Below are 16872 nucleotides of genomic sequence, written 5' to 3' on the forward strand. Positions count from 1 at the left end.
AGCTCTACTTTTTTGACAGTGTCCAGCTGAAGACAGTCAGGAAACCTACCAAAATCTTCCAGGAATTACTCTTGTATAATTCATATACCAAGTGAAAGAATTTCCACAATGAGGGCGTGTGCATTACAGTAGCCTTGAGATAGGGCTGACTTCTTCCAAAACAAGTTCTTCTGGTATTATGGGACTATTTAATGTACTTCTGCACTAAAGAAAATAAGTCTTGCTCTCACTGTACTATGAAACCAGTTAGCAGGAGGCACCATAAGCTGGTGAACAAATCAGGAGACAGGAGAGGATGTCTCTTGTATCTGTTTAAAGATCTTCAAGGCCATTTCAATTCCCACTTCCTCTTCTGTGAAGTGCTACACCTACTATTAATTTTGCTAGTTATATGAGCAGATTGTCTAAAGTAAAATATACTTTCTTTGAAGTATGAGGTATCTTAGAGAGTAAAGTCACATTAGGAAAATAAATTCTTTATTATGTCTGTGAAAACATTTCTGGGCAGTGCTACTGAATGAAAATACTTGCATTTTGTTCATCTGTTTAAATGTTAATGCTTTCTACATATAATCCAGAAGAAATATATATACACATATACACATTCCTTGTAGAGAGGGTAGCTTCTCTAAAAAAAATACTGATAGAGGGTGTGTGTAACATGGCTTTTCACTTGTCTCAGGAGATTCTGCAGTGTTCAATGTCTTGCAGACACAAAGGTAATTTCACTTAATCTGAAAAGCAGCTCTGTGTAAGATGGCAGAATCACAGCACTGGACAGTAAGATTTCTAGATGAGGGAGTGACTGAATGTATCCACATGAAACTACTAATATGTATTTTTCAAGTAAGGGTGCTACCAGCAAAGTACAGCTTATTGTGAAGTAAGACTATGTATGTAGCAGATGCTGGTAGTCCCTATGCATCCAATTCATTTCTACTTCCCTTTTTTCATAATGGGATTGTGAATTGTTCTTTTTTGATTTTGTAATTAAAGGGTAGAACAGATGGAGAGGACTCGAAGAGCTGCATCCATTAATTTAATGTAGAGAATGTCTCTATGTTATAATTTATAATGGGATTTTATAAGTTATAATGGGATTTTACTTGAGTGAAATAAAACTCTACAGTGTAGTGCTTGGGAATGTTTACTATGTGAGCAGCTTCACTGTTGAAAAGATTTCACTGAGTCATGCTATGACTCTCTGCCAAATACCAATCATATGACCAAGCCAGCTAGAAAAGGGTGTTTCTTCATGCCAGTACATTTTACATGCCAGCCTACACTGAACCTTTTTTGGCTGTTCACCTGTGGATTTTATGTGGCAGCAAAGGGGGGACCATATAATCTGTCTGCATGTGTTTAAAAAAAGAGTAGATGCCAAGAAGCACAGGCCAGCTGGTCTAGTATTAAGAATAGTGTAACCAGAGGGGTTGGGTTTGACATGACTTCCTAAGTAGATTAAAGGCAGACAAACCAAACCAAACATTGATTCTGGTAAAAAGCAGTGAATATCTTGCCAGTTCCAGGAATCAAGATTCTACCCAGGAGATAACAAGCAATTTCAAAAGTGCAGAGAACAAACTTCCTTATGTTTTAATTTCTACAGTTAAGACAGAAAAAGAAAATCCAAAAGTAGATGAATGAGTTTTATATGCAGCAGTGGACACTGCTAGATTTCCCTAAATCTCGTAAATTATTTATACTTAATTGTAAATAATTTAGTGAAACTTGTTTTAGCTACACTTTGGGAAATTTCTATTTTATTCCTGTTTTTTAGATAGATATGTACCTTTACATAGATAAATGTTTTTTATCTATGTAAAGGTACAGCAATTGTCTTGTGTTAGTGATTCTTTACTCAGCAAGCTCCAGCTGTCAATACATAATACCCCTCTCCTACACAGCTCACCATGGCTAGCAATCAATACATTGTCTCCTGCATACAAAGGCTACTCCTCTGATAATCAGTCACTAGGATAGGGATGAAATCATCAGGCAAAATAGTACTAGAAAGAACACAAGGGCTCACAATGGGCTCAAGTGTCTCTTGCCACAACCCTTAACTCCAACTAAAATATCCTGGAGATTAACTTGCCTCGGTGACTACTGAGTAAGGAAGATAATGGGACAAGCACACATAGCACAGAAAGTTTAAATTATATTTCCCATCAGTGTGATCTGTGAAATCACTGTTAGGCTGCATGGAAATAATTGAGAGGTCACAAGGGGATTATATGAGCATTTATGTTTCATTCTGTCTTGAGTGTGTTCAGCTCCATTGATATCAACCAAATTGTTTCCATCTTCAGTAATGCTGCATTTGCCCATAGGCTTTGAAAAAACAATATGTTTATTAACTGTACATATTTATTTGTCACCAAGACCTCAGGTTTTCAAATTTTCAGAATTCAACTACTGAATGTACTGAAACTTCTCTGACTGGTGTAAGGAATTGAAAAACAGAATGGTTAATGGTTTCAGAACAGAACACACCTCACCTCCCTCAGAACAAAGCAGAGCATTGCTTTAAATGGCAGCAGGCTTTGCCAGGAAATCTGGTATAGGGTGCCCAAATCCTTACCTACCACTGGATGAGATGTGTCACTTCCTTTCCCCTGCTTTCCTTTGTCTTCCCTATACTTCTGTAGCTCTCAGCTGAGGAATGGCTCTTGATCTGGCTTTCTCACTTCCCTACTTTAACTATGTAATAGTTTGGGTTTGCCAATTGTAATATATTTACCTTTTGTTGTGAAATAGGAGTAAAAGTAAAGCAGGCCTAAAACTTAAAAGTGGATAAAGAAAAAAACCCCTTTATTAACAACACAAATAATATTAATAATAATAAATTCAGAACAGATTTTTAGACCAGTCCTTCTTTCCCCTTTCTCACAGCTTAACAACATACAGAGACACTTCAGTCAATTCCTTACTGAGATAACCTATTTCACTTCACTTTAGGGAGAGGAGTTCCTTCTTGTTCAGTTATAAGGATTTTTTTCAAGAGGGAAACAACCAGTTCTCTCCTGACTCCACTATTTTTACAACTAACAGTCGCCTGCAATCTGCCATTATGAATTTCTTCCCACTTCACAGCCTTCCCAGAGCTGAGTTGCAGGCCACGTTAAAAAGTCATGGGGTATTACTTTTAAGGATGAGCTACTCAAAGGCAAAAGCTCTCTTTTGCTCACTTCTCTCTCTGTTCATACATTATTCCCAGGAACAGAGATCCCCGTCTTTTCCCCTGGGGCAAAGGATTCTTCAAACACTTTACACCTTGCTCCACCCCACCATGTCTCTCTTTTTTCATGGTTTCAAGGAATTTTTTCATGCAGTACAGTCCACCCCTATAACTTACAAAAAGATATTTCAGCCAACTTTCATGGCATCTCCTCATTCTCCTTCCATTTAGAAACTTAGCTTTTATTTAATTGACTTTAGTGTATCCTTTCTGTTCTTCTCCCTCTCACCCAAGGAAAGATGGAAGTCTGTAAGTCTTATCTGAGCACTGAAAAAAATAAATTAAAATCTCACACAGAAGTCGCAGGGTTTTGGCCAGGCCATGCTGGAGCTGTGTCAGGATCTCAGGCCGCCCAGGCCACACTGGAGGGTCAGGATGAAAACTGCAAAGCGCAGCCAGAGGAGAAATGGGTGCCAAGGCTGTGTCTCCACGGTTCCCCCGGCGCTGCCCGCCCCCAGCTCCAGCCGCAGCCCGGGGGTTCTCCCTCTGCCCTGCCCAGCACACAAAGCCCTGGGGGCTCTCCCGAACCGGGCCCGGCTGCCTCCCCCCAGCCCGTGAGGGCGGCCGGGCGGGCTCGGCCACCCCAGGGCTGCTCCGAGCCGGGGCAGGGCAGGGACACACCGGGAAAAGGCGAGAATCCCAGCAATGGGCTCTGCTCCCCTTGGCCACTGGGGCCCCTGGTTAAAAACGGGGCCCGGCAGCCTCCGGAACCCAACCCTGCCTGGCCCGGGCCAGGTCAGTGTTACCTCGTGAAAGGCCAGAAATGCAAGAGAGCTTTCCCGGCGTTTACTTGCTTCAAATGTGATTCACGGAGCGAACCGACTTCTCCAATTGGTTTCTCAGGCTGTCAACAACTAAACCAGTCTTCAACTGGTCCCATCAATTCACAGAGGAAGTTCTCATAGAAAAAACTTTCCTAGTGTGCCCTCCCCTGAGGGTAAAACCCGCACAAACTATAACCTCATCCTTCCTCCCCTCAAAAAGGACTTTTAGTTTGGACAAGTATTCACACCATTTAATCAAAACCATGGTTTTAGTGAGCAGTCATTTTGGCATCATTTTGTTGCTCTTCAAACCACAGCAGAACACATTCCATGAGATAATTAGGGGATGTGTTCAAGGGATTCCAGGGGAGATGCAAGTTCTGAATTTTAACAGAATGTTTGGATATCTGATGTAATTTTGTCTCAACACAGCCTGTGTAAGCTCCCTATGCAACAGAACAAAGGACAGAATTAACCAATGAGTCCAAAAGCCTTACACAAGAAAAATAACAATTTTCTTTCCAACAGCTGGTAAAGCATTTTCCCTGTTGGATCTGTCTGTAACACCCCAAACCAACCAGAAAGGAAATGTTAGACACCCTACAAAATAATGCTTGGTGCAGGTAAGGGTGTTCTTTGCCTGACACATTCGCTGAAGATCAGGTTTTTCACTTGGAAAATACACTTCTGCAATTAAGCAGCTGTGATGTTTTTATTAAACATTTACCTCTCTATGCAATAAAATACTTAGTAATTTTATTATCAGCTCCTCTGCAGAAAATCCAAATAGACAGAAACTTATGGCAAAGAGCAGAACTCCCAGAGCTGCATGGTGGGTATGAGTGTGCTAAAGCCTCTTGCACAGCTCATGAGTAACTCTCTGCTCTGTGATCTGGATGTACCTTCACAGAATCTCTGAGTGCAACAGATATTTCTGTATTGGGTAGTTATTCCCCCTTATTCACTAAAGAACCTTTCCCCCCACCCAGTTTTCTTCCAGCCAAGAGGTTCCTGCTTGTGTTAGGATTTCCTCTTTCCATGGTGTACTGTTTGCTAGCTCTGCAGAGTAGTGGGAGGCATGCAGCATACAGGAAAGAATTTCTGATTTCCCAGGGCCAAAGCATTTAACAGCAGAAATTAGCTGATTATCTGGTCTTCTCTGACCACTCTTCTAAAACCTGATAATTGCTTAGATCTGAACACAATGAGCACATTTCTAAAATTATTCAGATACTGGTATTTTGTATGAAAAGTGCCATGTTTTATTACCAACTCTAGAATAGCATTTTCCATCAGTAGTTCTCAGTGGGCTTTGTAAAGTCAATACCACGTCATAGGTGAGGAATCAGTGTTCAGCAATGAGATTATTTACCCCAAACCATCTCAACCAGCAACATAATAAGGAAGGAACACGATACAGACAGGCTGGAATCAGGTCCAGCTGGTCATTTAAAATGGAAAATATGTTGGGTTTTTTTGTTTTGTTTTTTGTTGTTTGGGGTTTTTTTTGGAGGATTTGCTAGTTCAGCCTCACTTACACATTTGTTTTTTTCAGCCTTATAGATACTGTTTTTCTTTCTGGGATCTTTAAGGTAAGTTTTTCCTTCTTCTGAGAGAGATTCAGTGAATGAAATCTGTTTTTCTGAGCCTCAACTCTAACCCCAAGCCCATGGAAGCTTTTTCTGGATTGGGTGACATTAAGCCCCCAATTCCCTACTTACCCCAGGCCCTCAAAATAAATTTTTAGATAAGATTATACAGGAAAATGCATTAGGAGGGGAAGAGCATTTAAAAATAGCCTAGCATCTAAATCTGGATGTAATCTCCTCTAATTCTCCCAGTATCTGAGCACAGGGCATGAGGCTATACTAGACTGGTCTTGGTAAATTCAGGCCATGTGCCAGATACACAATTTGCAAATAGTAACAGCTGGAAGCAAATCACAAGCCAGGGAGCAAAAAGGAAAGGGCAGCACTATCCTACTGATTAAATTTAATCAACAATGCAAGAATAAAGAGGAAGAAATTAAGATGCACCAAGATTGTCCTAATTTTGATGGTGTGACTTCTAGTTGCCATGAAACATGCAAAACTGTTAATATTTCAAAATTTTATATTGTAATGGCTGAATTTGGGTAGTTATTGTGTTTTAAAAACAAAATAAAATAAATATTTGTTTTAAACTTGAACATAACAGGGCTGCTTATTTTTTAACTCTGTTAATTTTTTTAACATTCCAGATTTTTCACAGCTTTTTGCTATGTCCTACTATCCAGCTTAGGTTGCTTGTACTTTTTTTTCCCTAGCAGTATCAGTGACCACCTGGAAAATGCAACAGGGGAAAGCTAATGAAAAATTTTAAATATGTGACAATACATAGGAAAATTGATGGCAAGAGGAGCTGGAATTTACATCCTAATTCTTGTGATGAACAGACTTGTAGACTTCACAACTCATTAACTCTTCCAGTTTCCTTATTGCTGTTTTGAGTTTTGCTGCTCAGCAAGATTCTTTAAATACTTTACAGACACCTCATGATACCAGATAACGTCATAGTTAAGCAGAAATTGCTTTCCCTCAAAAATATAGGATGGACAAGGGAGCCCCTACAACACATACAGTCTCAATAATACATTTTCAGTACAACCAAACTCCTTCCAGTTTCAGTTGAACATGTGGAACACCAGTTTAACTCATCTCCTCTAAGTATTTTCCTAGTTCCAGTTTATTTTACTGCCTCTACAGGTAACTTACGCTCAGTTACAATCTTGGATCATGCTGTGGTGACTTGGCTGTTAATGTGTAACTGCTCCTCTTGCTGCAGATCCACCATCACTCAGGGCTGGTAACAGAAAACAAGAAGATAACTATAAAATACCTACTAATTTTCTGTTAGCTTTTTTGTTTGTTTGCAATTTATGTTCTCCAAGTAGATCTTCCTCCCAGAAATGCATGTTTACATGCTTTCCCTATTCTTATGCTATTGTGCCAATTCCTCATGTGTTTTCTGTGTGTACTAATCCCTGTAGCATGCCATTAACTCATGGTGCACTAAATTATTTTAGGCATGGATATTGGAGAAACAGAATTAAAACAAGACTTCAGTATAATAACTATGCAGTTACTTTTTGTTTATTTTTTTTTCTTTAGATACTGAATGGGCCAAAGTCACTGTCGGGGTTTCAGTGTTCAAAGCCAAGGCTGTGGTTCTATGTCCTGGGTGAAGCTGCCCCTCTTTACACTTTCTCCGTATCCAGGCCACAGTCTCAGTGGTTACACAGCCTCTCCATGAGATTTCTTGCAGGAAAAGCATCCAAGATCAGAATACCCATCTTTGGTCAGGTTATTTCAATTCAGATCAGGTCCTTGTGCAACCCCACATGCAATTACACCAGCACACCTTAGGGAAAGATGTGGGACTGGAGAGAAACGATGTGACTTTGGGCTGCAGCAGGCAGAGCTGCTGCCAAGAGAGACATTGATCAAGCTGTACCAAATATTTGTTTTGAAATAATTTTGAAATATATTTTCAGAATACTTGCAAAGGAAATGTGTTTAGTTGTTGGGATAAAATATTTAGCCCAAGCTAAATCTGCCCCCTAACTATACAGAATAAACAGATACAAAATTATACTACAGAGTCTAAATAGGTAATTTCACTGTTCATATTTAAATATCAGCTGTTTAACAAAAAAAAATTAAATAAATATTTTTGATTACTCATATCTGTCACCCTGCTCACCAAACTACAGCTCACAATCAGTGTTTAGAAGTGAAGAGGCTTCCTGGGCAACACTGGACCTCTAACTCAAGCATGTAATCACTTCACTATAAAACCAAAGCCAGCTTTTGGCTAAAATGTCCTGTCTCACTTTTTTACAGCAGCTTTGTTTTTGTTAATGATGCTGGGACTAGAAAACTTAAAAAAACAGAGGTAGTTGAGAAACCATACCCTGTAAAAATTTGTTGTTTAAAGATTAGCATGTAAGAAAATACCTTTTGTTCAAACTATATGGAATGTTTTTCACCTGGCAACTGTTTTCCCTTTAAACCTGAACTAAAAATAATCCTGTTGACTGTTCCAGTTCAGGAAATTCCTATGAGCCAAGTTTTCTTGTTTTTTTTTTCAGGGGCTGTTGTTCTAAGTTAAGTCAGCTCAGCAACTGCTGACTCCACAATCACAACTGCTTTCATACAACCTTCATTTACTTTCTTTTATTTTTGAAAACCATGACAAAACATCAGCTGTAACACTCAGTCCAGCATTTTCTTAACATATCTAGAATAAAACAGCAGAGGATCATCTGCAAGACAAGTATTCCATACCAATGCACAGCCCCCTAAAGGGTGTCTCATATCCCTACCTGGAAAGTCCTTTAACAAGTAAAGATGTTTTCTCATGCTGGTGTTTAAAATCACCAATGGGTTGTAACGAAAAGAACAATTTTATGCAGCAATAAATATTTTAAGAAGAGCAGTTATCACCTTCCTAAATCCTGTACCATTCTGACAGGCATTAAAATCAGCATTTCTCATCTTTCAGTAGATCTACATCTCTGCTGTTACTCTGTGCTTTGAAGGAGAATTTGATTTTGTTTCTTGTGAAAAGTTGGCTCTCAGGTCTGGTAAGAATCCGATAACAAATGGTGATGTTTTAAGTTACATTAAATAAAATTTTCTCTTAAACCATATGCCAGCATCTAAAGTAAATCTGCTATTAAACAGCTCAGAGAGCCAAATCCCTCAGGAGTAGTCGCAAGGATAATGGCAATTGTGTGCATTAGAAATGGAGCTTATTAGCAAAGGACACAACCAATCGTTGTCCTTCGCAGCAAAAATCCCAACACCACGTCCGTGTAAAAGACGTGGACGAACACACCCGTGTTTACAATTCCCCCAGGATTTCCCAGGGAGAACGCAAAAATGCGCAGCTGGTTGGAGTATCCTCACTAGAAGGGGATAGGGAGATGGGACCGTAGCCAGCCTTGGGACTGATGGAAGAAATCCGTGCATTTCCAAAGGCTCCACAGCCACACCTGCTGGCTTGGAGGGCTTGGCACAACACGGGTGAAACCCAGGAATTTTTAGAGAAATCACTCCATAATAGTGCTTAATGCTGTGTCACGCCATGGTGCCCTCAGGGTGTCAGAAAAATGGTCAACATTTTAAAAGATCTCACTTTAAAAGCGCTGTATAGAGAGGTTCTTGTGAAAACCTCTTTGTGGCCAAGCCAAGCATTAAACAAGTTAAAAATTAGAAATTACATTTCCTAAGATCCCACAACCTGTCAGTGCTTCTTTACACTAAATACATTAAAAATACATTAAATACACTAAATACATTAAAAGATGATTGCATGGTATGTGCTATTCAACTGGAGAATTTGGTCACCCTTTACTCATCCTCTGTCTGGGTGGCAACAAAGTTTTCTTTCACTGTTCACTGGGTGATTTCTTCACTTTGCAAAGGGTCAAATCTGGTGCTTTTCCATGATACAGTTATGCCTTTTGAGGAGCAGGCTCAGAAAACTGAAGACTTGGCCACTTTCTCTGAGTCTATTCTTGTATAGGAGAACAAATAATCAATGTTTTGTGAAAGATCTTGTAGAAATTTAGGGACATACAGGCTTTGGGGGATCTTTTAGGACATTCTTGGGCTCCACTGAATATTTTTCCTTTACTGCACACACACACACACACACACACACACACACACACACACACAAAACAAGGACAGTTTGTTCTACAGAAGCAGTTTATGAATGTGTACATAGTTATGGACTGATATCTGTTCATATCATTAGATAATCCATAAATTAATATCATCAGGTGATTAAGAGTCTTCTCATCTAGTGCTATTCAGTGTCTGTTCTCTACTTAAATTATCTCCTTTTTTTTTGTCATTGCACCTACTTTAGTAACATCTGGGATGTCTGGGCTTTATTCTGTTGCTGTGTAACCTAGTTCACAGTTTTTGGCGCATCGTTTTGAATAGGTACAATAGGTGGGTGGAAGGTGAGTTATTATTTTAGCTCCTAGTTCTAGGGTAGGTAAGGGCCCCAGAGTTTTATCTAAATTATGACTGAGAAATTATTCCCTCTAGGAGGACTGCTGGCTGAGGACTGTCCCAAAATACTCTTCTAATTTGCTAGATAGAGGTTATGAATGGACTGTGAGGATAGGTGAGGCTGTTTCACCTCTCTTTAACTAGTCCTTGTATCTTTATTTCCAAACTGCATTTATGTGAGCTGCCCTACCCTTTATGTTTCTGAGGATGTGATTCACACTCATGAACAGAGCCTGTAGTTCTTAGTTTTTGAGCATGGAGTAGGAAATTAGATAGGTAAGATCATCAACTTAAAACTTCTGGGCAGCCAGGAAAATGCAGCATCTCTGACTGCAAATTATTCCTCCAACATATAAGATCTTGTCTAAGTGTGTCAGAAGACACAATGGGTTTTCAGCTCAGCCCAGGTGGCTTTGGACTCCCTGCCAGCAGTGTTTCCAAAGCTGATTTTAACATATTCACATCCATAAGTTCCTCTTCTGCATATCTGAGGGATATTGTCCAACTTTAAGATTGTCAGTCCAGAGCTTCTTAAACTAAAGAGCCCACATGAGAAAAGTAGGATCCCTATCTTCCGTAAACAGTTTGTAATGTCTGATTAAATAGTTTAATTATTGCCTAATTTGAGTCATATGAAGCATTTTCTTCGAATCTCTGCTTCTCTTCCTTGGCTGTTCAGATGAAAAACAGATGCTTCCAACATAAACAAATAAATCCAATATCTGAAATTGATGGACTGATACCCCTCTAAAGCCAGAGGAAGAGACCAACTTCCTGCATCATGTTTTCATTCTGAAAGACTATCCTCCATCCCTCCATTTCTATTTAGCTTCCAGCTACCAGAGCTGGGTGGTGGTGGCCACTTCTGAAGGGGGACACTTCATAATGTCCCTTTATGCTGTCTCTGTGGGATTCATCTTACATGGAAAATAAAAGAAACCCAAATAAGCATACAAAGAGAAAATAATCTTCCTGAAATCTCTGAAAATGTTTGTGAAGGATTTTGAAAGGTTACAAAGACTTCTGAGGAATCTAAGTAGCCTAATAGATAAATTGTTTTCCCTTCCTCCTCTCCAAAGCCCCATTTCATTTTAAGTGTTTAACTTAGCTGTTGAAACTCAACACTTTCTGCAAATGTACCTGTGACACTAAGTCAATCCATCATCAACAAAATCAATTACTCTGGAGATTTTAACAAATCCCACTACAACTATCAGAGATTTGGAAGGACAGAAAGAGAGAGAGAAGGAGTTACCCCTTCTGTAATTGAGCTGTGGGGGAAAACTTGGCCTCTGGTCTTTCCTTTTCCCTGTCCCCAAGAAATGAATGAGATCCTCCATTCCTCTGCAGCAACTGCATTTTCTGTTGCAATAGAAACAATAAGTCAGAAGAGCCTGCTGCTGGTGAAAGCTTCACTGGGCTGTCTTCAACAGAGTGCTTCGTAATTTTTGTTTGAGTTTTTGTGGTGTTAATCAGTTATTAAAAATGTCTGGTATCACCACGAGCATTCTGGATTTGTAAAAAAAGATTTTTGCTTGTCGTTTATTTTAAGGCTTAATGAATAAGCTTTCTTTGTGGAAGAAGACATTTTAGGTATGCTCTTAAAAATGAAATAGAGCAAGCTAGTGAAAAAGAAAATGCATCTCAATTAGATTATTCTTCCTCCATCTGTTCTCTCAGATCTTTATATGGCAGGAAATTGCCTATTGGATTTTTGATTTTGCTTAATGGAAATGGAAAAATTTAAATCCATTCCCACTGACATCAGGGGAAACAAAATTCACTGTCTGAACAGAACACTTTTTTTTTTTAAACATTAGTGTTTGCAACTGCATCTCAGTGAATATATTAATTATAACATCAGTGAATTTAAATTAACTGAAATACTTAGAAAACTGTGGACTGGCACTTACACTTCTGAGTTTCCTTGGAATTTCTGAAAATCCCAACTTCTCTAATTAGCAACTTCTGATACACCATTCTTCCTGGGTGGACAACCCACTTAAACCCTGGAATTCCCCATATGACTTTAGGGCAGCAGATGGTAACTAGGTGGGATTTCTAACAGGAAGTGGGGTGTCTAATAGGAAATAGCATTTCCTGTAAGGCAGTGAGTGGGGAAACCTTTTTCTTGCATTTTTTAGGATGCTGAACTGCAGGAAGTACCATCCCTGAAAATCCTGGGCTCTGTAAAAACCTCCAAGTTTTTTTGGAAGTATCCTGCTTCTTGACAAACAGGACATTATGAACAGACAATAAATCAGCTGGTTAAAGAGATATAAAGATTGTGTACCATATTCTTCTTTTGTATACATGTGGGGATTGGTAAAATACATTCCAAATCTCTCATCAAAAAGCCTACTATCTTCAAAATTGAAGTGAATCCAAATATCCAGCACTGCTGTGTGCCTCCCTGTGCTTCCTCTCAGAGAAGAAGGATATGTAAAAGTAGATCCTTCCCGCTGACTCATCCTACTCTATAAACTGTATCTGAGGTTTGAGACTAAGGGAATTATCCTGGCTTGTGATTTACCTCCATGTTTATAGTTCAGCACTGCCAGAATAGGTACTGCAGGGTATGGTTGTTATAATTATTACTACTGCTACTAATAATAATCAGTATCTAAAGCATGAGTGAGAGCATGACTTATAACAGTTCTCTCCTCTCCACAATTCCACACCTCTACAGAATTTCATAATAGTGGATGGACAATAACAGAATTTTACAAAATACAGAATAAAGTCTTCAATGGAAATTAAGTACACACTTGGAAAAACTTCCAAGTTACTACCTTGTTAATCAAGTGTGCTGTGTCTCCAAAGTTCCACATTATTGCTTCCTCACTTTTCCATCATTTTCTCTTGCATTGCTCCATAGAAAGCCCTTGTCACTTATCATCCAAGGGCTCAGTGCTAGCACTGATGGACGTTTTTCATATGGATAATAGGAAAAACCATCTGCAGGGCAAACAGGCACAGGTTACCTGGGAATAACATAGACTGCCATCTTCTACAGGTTTCTAAAACAACTCTGCTGTTTGGTTTATATAATGCCAGTGCTATTTTTAAAGATAAACGTTGCACTGCTTTGACTGAATCTGGAACCAGAACATAATGGTAACTCTGACCTTAAATGTAGCACATTACATGTCACCATTTTAGTTTAGCTTTTATATGATTATTTGCCTTTTGCTAATGTGGCACTGTATCAAAAAGTTCATGTGCAGGGAAACTGCTTTTTCTACACCAGCTGAATCAGAGGTGCCATCCCCCTCCAAAAAACCCCTACATATATATTTTTCATGCATAGGGTCTTTTGAAATCTGTCAAGGAGCTCTGTACCATTATGTAACTATATAATCTGTATAAACATCACCAGGGGTAGCTCATGTTTAAGCAAAACCTAAATCAGAAAGTTTAGTAATTCCACTTAGTGTTAACAAAATATTCTCAGATGAAGTCATGGTGTATAGCAAAGAGGAAAAAATAAAAAGGGGGAAAAAAACCAACAAAACCAAACAATACAGTTTAATAAGAAGCAGATTTCCTTTGTTTGAAAAGTTTTACTTAAGGCATGAAAGCATGGACTGAAAAAACCCTCCTGCTACATCAGAACTGACTCTGAGGCACAGAGTGCCCTCATTTCCCAAAGTCATCGATGTTCTGATCCTACTGCAATTAGCAACTGCTAATGTAGGTGATGAGCAAAAGAGAGCAGGATTTTGGCACAGTACAGTATGGATTTCGGCACAGTACCCAATCCATCAGCAGCAGGGCAAACCAGAAGCGATTAAAAGACAGGAGAGAGAGTGAAGGAGAAGGACAAGGTGGGAATGCAAAGTACTAAATACTTTTAGCTCTTCTGAATTTCAGAGAAGGGTCTGAATTCTCTGGAGTATCACTGCTGCTACCCAAGTCCTCTTTCAGTCATCCAGTCCAAAGTTCCAATTCTGCAGATAATTTCATACCAGTTGGAAGTCTTAAACTACAAAACTAACCCTTGTTCTTAAAGAATTAACACATTTGCTATCTGTATGACAAATCACAGTAATAAAGAAAAGGTGTGCTCTAGAAGCAATAACATTTTATTTATGATTATTGTGAAGGTACTCAATTGCTTGTTCTAACTGGAAAAGGTATTTTTAAGATCTTTGTTATCCAATCCATGGAAACAACACAGGAGCTCATCTAGAATTGTATGAGTGATAAATTCCAATACTAAGTGAAGTCTTTTCTTTCTACTTAAATGCATGAGTCAGGTTAACAATATTCTTATGATGAAATCATTGTTGGTAAAAGGAGAAAAACACTTTCTACCACAGTTTTTATTTCAATTCAAAGAGACTTCCTCTAAAAGGCTGATAACAAAAACTGTAATTTGCTCAACTAAAGACTATCATTAATTTCAAAACATGCTAGAAGTCTTTTGTTTCTGCTCCCTCAGACTTTCTCCAATATTCAAACATATTTACCACATTACTTTTCATGGCACATCAGGCTCTGAACCAATACTGCTGCACCAGGAAAACAGCAAAGAAAGGAACAACTCCTTTCACCAGCTTAAAAATATCCTCTTGAATGTGTTTTATTTATGCTAATAAATCATAGATAAGAAGTCCCATATTAAAAGAATCATGGTAAAAGTGTACTTTTTCACACTGAGGCCCATTTACCATTTAATTTTTACAGTACTAGCTGCTGAGAATTTGAAGCAGTTTTAGGTTAACTACAAAGCTCATTTTAACTCAATATAAAATTATATGTTATTTTAATTACCCACCTTTTTTTTTTTTTTTTTCCCTAATTGAGGGCTACATTTTCACTGGTGCCAGGTCTCATTACTGCCACCAGGACATCAGTCTGTATTTAGAGGGAACTTCGAGGGAAGCTGAGGAACCCATATGGCAAAATGTGCCATTATCCCGAATTAAAAATTGATAACAACTAAATTTTTAAAACATTCAGTTACTGCAAAGAGTGGAAATGGGATGGATATAAAGTATATATGGGATGGGTATAAAGTATATGTGGCTGAGGACAGGCAAGAACTCTGGGATGGCAGCAACCACAGCATTGCCCATGCAGGACACCAGGAATTCACCCAGCTCATGCACATCATCTTGTGATGGGTCGAAGTTACCTTAGAAATTGTTTGGTTTTGTGAAATGCTGCACAAGAATCTAGTACTTATTCAATATTAATATAGAATGTGCTGCAAAATATTACCTTTAACTTAATGTAATACCCTATCAAATGGCATTTTAAAAAATAAAAACTGCACTTGAAACAACTTTCTGATCAGGAAGTTGTTATATCCATCCCAGAATTATTCAAGAAGGAACACATTACTTTCTGTTCTAGACCAAAGACTGTGTAAGGATTTTTTCCAAGTGTTCAAAGCACTGTTACAGTGGATAGCTTTAATGGTTGCACAGAAAAAAACCTCTCCAGGCATCAGATGACAAAGTTAGTGTTGAAATTGTTGTTCCCTCTTACCTCTGGAAGTCAGTGGGTTACAAGTACATGATAAATTGAAAATATTTGAACTAAAATGCCCATAGTGACATTATAATGGTAGAGATGCATTTAAGTTCATTAAGCAAGGGAGTACTGGAAATAATTATCACCAGATACAAATCTAAAGTGGATATTTAGTGCAGATTTCAAGACATATTAAACCACCTTTACAAGGTCAGAGCCTCTCTTTTTTTGTTAGTTGGGACTGAATTTTTTCCAAGTAGCTTGGGATATATTAATTTTCAAACATATATGTGCCATGCAATCAACAGAGCAGAAATTCCAATTATTATTATTATTATTATTATTATTATTATTATTATTAAAACTACCAGCTACACATGTTACTGCCAGGTAGGATTAAAATATTTCATTCACGTTATTTTTTTTTTATTCCACCAAGCCAGGTGCAAACAACAAAGGGTTTCAGATGCTACTCCAGCTTGGTGCTGGTGTTCATTCTTTATTTCCCTGCACAAGCTGAGGGTATCTTAGGTTTTAAAGTGCAAAGAACTGCCCTGGGGTCAGGGGATGCCCTGTCTGGGCTCTGAAGCAGCACCTCTTAATACTGAATTAATTAGTGTTGTTAAGTATGAAAAGAAAGTTCATGATTTAGAATTTTAGAAGTTTAAGAAAAGATAAAATTAGGGACAAAAAATATCTAGTGCTGGGGTGCTTTTGACAATTAGCCAAAGAACACAGCCTCAATGTAAAACGTTGGTTTTTATATATTGTTATATTGCTCAGGTAAATGCATATTTATGAGTTTATGTATTATTTAAATATTTCTTTGAGTCTTTGATGTTCTGGGAACTCTTTTCTTTGGTTTTATCTTCTGACTTGTCTGCAGGACATTCTGTAGATTAGGTCAATATATTTTATTTCTTCCTGTGTTTCTATCTTGTTGTTTCATACTCTTTAATAGTGAGGAGTCAATAAATCTTTCCTGAATGTTTATGTTCTGCTTTCTGTTACTATTATCACTTGGAGAGGCCAGTCTGCAGATGTAAGGAAAAGTATTGCTTTACACTATTCTCTAAATTGGTTGCATAGAGTATTTTAGTCTTTATTTTAACATTTTATTAAAGCCTACAATATATTTATCACACTACTATTTATATAAACTATACAGTGTATACATAAACTGCTATACTATACAAAAGCAGATAAAAGTAAGTATAAATTGTACTACATTGAAATACTTGTAGGAAGTTAATCTATGAATGCAATAGCTGATATTATATTGCCATCTATAACATTAAGCAACCTTCATCTTGTGTACAAG

This window comes from Cinclus cinclus, chromosome 14 (genome assembly GCF_963662255.1).
Source record: "Cinclus cinclus chromosome 14, bCinCin1.1, whole genome shotgun sequence".
NCBI classification, from domain to species: Eukaryota; Metazoa; Chordata; class Aves; order Passeriformes; family Cinclidae; genus Cinclus; species Cinclus cinclus.